General features: G+C 33.3%; 1 long non-coding RNA gene across 2 annotated transcripts; it reads left to right on the top strand.

Annotated features, from left to right (window-relative positions):
• Nucleotides 1-676: 676 nt before the first annotated feature.
• Nucleotides 677-3245, top strand: LOC149496651 (uncharacterized). 2 transcript variants are annotated; one of them, XR_016320540.1, is made up of 3 exons: nucleotides 677-1240; nucleotides 2230-2301; nucleotides 3035-3245. It is a non-coding gene; the product is annotated as an uncharacterized LOC149496651 (long non-coding RNA). The 2 variants fall into 2 exon arrangements; XR_016320539.1 differs by lacking the exon at nucleotides 677-1240 and having other exon boundaries at nucleotides 2181-2301.
• The last annotated feature ends 511 nt before the right edge of the window (nucleotides 3246-3756 follow it).

The following is a 3756-nucleotide window of genomic DNA, read 5'->3' as shown; positions in this document are numbered from 1 at the left end:
CGAGAAAGTCCACATCAGGGTATCTAATCACATTTGCAGGGGGAACCGTGTCATGGCAATCAAGATTGCAGAAATGTGTTGCTCTATCAACAACTGAGGCAGAATTCATAGCACTAACAGAAGCATGCAAAGAGTTACTGTGGATGAAGAAGTTCTTGAATGAACTCGGAATTCATCAAGAACGATATTTGATATTCTGCGATAGTCAGAGTGCAATTCACCTTGGGAAGAATTCCTCCTTTCATTCAAGATCAAAGCACATTGATGTTAGATATCATTGGATCAGGGATGTACTGGAGATGAAGCAGTTACAGCTTGAGAAGATCCATACAGATGAAAATGGATCAGATATGTTAACGAAGATTCTTCCAAAAGACAAGTTTGAATATTGTCGATTAGCTTCAGGGATGATGGAGAATATGGCTGACGTCCCCACTTGAGCGTGCAGGGGGAGATTTGGTGGTGGTGGTGTGCCCACTCAAGTGGGACCCACATATTTTTTTTAGTGGAGTGGCGGTGCTCAACCACGTGATGAAAAAAAAAAAAAAAAGGAAAGTCAGAAGGTTGGTTGCCAACCATTCAAAGTTTGGCAACCAACCACGAAATAAAGGAAAAGTCGTGTGTCACGACTCTCTCACTCTCTCATTCCCTCTCCTATATGTAATATCCTCAATTTTGTAGTTCTTTCTATTTTAGCTTTTTCGATGAATTCGGTTATCCGAATAAAAGGAAAACTTAAAATAATGGGAAACACTATAGATTGAGGATATTAATATTAATTAAATGAAACATTAATTGATCTTTACAAATCCATGTGAAAGCTTAAAGGAAATCAAAAATGAGTTGAAAGATGAATGACTTCTCGGTAAAGCACGATTTTACCTGAAAAGCCTGAAAAACGGTAATTTCCGTACGATTTTTACCAAGTGGAGTTTAGAATATTAAATACACTTGGTTTATACCTAATAGGACTAAAGTAAAATGATTAAAAAGATTAGAGTGCCAAAGGATGAAGGGAAAACAAAAGGGAGGATTATAGTGCAATTTGCATTTAAAGGACATGGAAGGAATTTTTAATAAAGTTTATTATATAATTTTATTGAAGAAGAGGAAAGAACCACGACACTTCACTCATTGTTGCAGGCCAAACCGTTCAAGAAGAGAGGAGGAGGGTTTTGAGTCAAAACCAAGCAAAAAGAAGGTGAAAATCAAAGAATTTTCAAGTAATTCTCAAGAAAAGGTTAGTTATTTTCACTTCCTCCTTCATTTCTATGGATTACTTTTTGAATTCCATGAACTTTGAAGTGAGGTGCTTGTTTGTGTAATCTGATTTGGTGAAGATGAAGTGATGAGAAGTGATTTAAGGTGATTTAAGATGATTGAAAGTAGTTATGCATGAATTCAAAGTCTAAGTTGCATAAGTCACCAAGATGGATGATTTTGAGTTTGGTTTTGATATTCTATGAACTATGGACTCTGCTATATCTTATATTATGATGTTATTTCAGTAATAGAAGAGTTGGATTGCATGAATTTGTGCTGGAAGTGAGTTGAGAATACTTAAATAAACTTATCATTGTTGGACATGTTACAGTTATGCTGCCTGACATTCAGCTTCTGTAATTGACCTATTTGACTAAGCAAATGAACTCCAAAATTTATGAAATTTGATATGGAGATAGGCTGAGATGTTGGGTAGGTCGTGTTAAAATTTAAAGGCCATTGGATAAAAGGAAATGGAGTTATAAGTAAATCACTGCAGGCTGCTCAGCATGAGAAAAACTGAACTTCAGACTCTATAATTATGTCATTTAAAAATGCAAATGAGCTTTAAAAATTATGAAATTTTCCAGAACAGTACCCTAAGATGTTTGGAACATGCTGTCAAAATTTCAGGGCAATTGAATATGGGGAATTCAAGATATAGTCAACGCAATGCCAGCTACTCAAATGCTGAAATTCTGCATTTCATAAACCTTGAACGAATTTAGCATGCTATTCACTTCTATTGTTTTCATTGTTAGTATTTTGTGTCTAGGATGTGGTTAAGTGTTGGATATGAAGTGTTTCATGCTTAAACTCAGATCATATAACACTTGGACAAGTATAGTGAAAATGAAAGAAAAAGCATGAGACTACATTCTAATGCTTAATTTGCATTCTTATAGAAGTGCATGTGTGTACATTGTGTAGTATGATCTTAATGTGAGTATTAATATCATGCTACAGCTGCTGAGAGAAAGGGAGTTGAGGAGAGGGTGATTACTAGAGGAAAAGGGCTAGGGGAGCCATCTAGTTCAGGTTAGTGTATATTATTCCTTTCCTACTTTTATTTAAACAAAATGAAATTGATTTTGCAAAATATTTTCAATGGATTTGCTTTATGAATTATAATTATATTCATAAGTTTTTAAAGAGGAAAAAGATTATTTTGAAAGCATACGACCGAATGATATTTGTAAATGAATTTTATGATTCTTATACTGTGAAAGAGGAGGACGTTGGCCAATTGATATCTGTAGTATGAGGGGTGGCCGTGATTGAATGTTTTTAGCAGTGGTTGTGAAACGAAATGTTGTCCATTGTGATTTTGATATTAGTACATAAATGGAATGGTTTAACAGTCTTACAGCTGATATAGATATGGTTATTACCCCGAATATCATTTCATTTGTTGAAGTTGATATTACGATCGATTGAACATGGATATCATCACTAGATGATATATGATTGATATGAAATTCTCCCTCCATGTTGAGGTTGTAGATTGCTCCCTCTTCTGTTGAAATCATATCACAGATTGAGGTTGTAGATAGCAGGTCTAGATGTGCACATTAGACACTGATGGCCCTCAGAATTGACTCTATAAAAGCTGTAAAGACTATATTATGAATTGATGATTTAAATGGTATTGATTTATTTTGTTTCTTATTTTCTTTACCATGGTGGATTTATGAATTGTCATTCCTTATTATTTTTATTAGTACACCACTAAGCCATATGCTTAGCGATAGTTGCTTTTGTACTATCGCAGGTAAAGGAAAGGAAAAAGAACCAAGAGAGGATCATTTTTATTTGATGTAGATAGTATGCTACTGATGTAGCTATTGTATATTTGACTTCTTTTGGAATATGTATGATGTATTAAACATTAACAGATCATTTATGTATATTTGAGCAGATTCATGTAAATTATGATTGTATGAATTTGAAAATTTATAGTCTATTAAAGTAATTAATTTCTATTATGTATCTAAGATTTGAACAGGACTCCAATATGTAATTAAATCATCCATGGACTTATGGGTTATGGAACCATTTTATTTTATGTTTTTTTTTTTATAATATGTTTAAGAAATTATATTGAGATTAATATCTACCAAAAGAAGTTATATATATTTAATAACTAAATTATTTTGCTACAAGATATAAAAATGAAGGAATTAAAAGGATTAAGTCCCTTGTAGTATACTTAGTAAGCATTTATAAGAATTAAGTGCTTATTAATTATATTACGGGCGACATGCCATGTCTTACAGTAGGGTAAGGTGTGACACTATAAATAGGAGGGGGGTGCCTCTCAGTTTAGATGCACCAACAACACAAAGCAACGAAGAATAAGTGAGAGAAAAATAGAGAATTTTTTTGAGTTTTAAGAAAGGGTTCTTAAAACTAAGGGTTTAGAAAATAGTGAAGATTATTAGGGTGTTTTTGGGAAACACTTGTGAGTGCCACTATTTTGTATTACTCTCATTG

This window comes from Jatropha curcas, chromosome 4, assembly GCF_041381405.1.
Source record: "Jatropha curcas cultivar XTBG-Jc1 chromosome 4, XTBG_Jcur_1.0, whole genome shotgun sequence".
NCBI classification, from domain to species: Eukaryota; Viridiplantae; Streptophyta; class Magnoliopsida; order Malpighiales; family Euphorbiaceae; genus Jatropha; species Jatropha curcas.
Note: the sequence above shows the minus strand (reverse complement) of the source record. Positions and strands in the feature narration are given on the sequence as shown.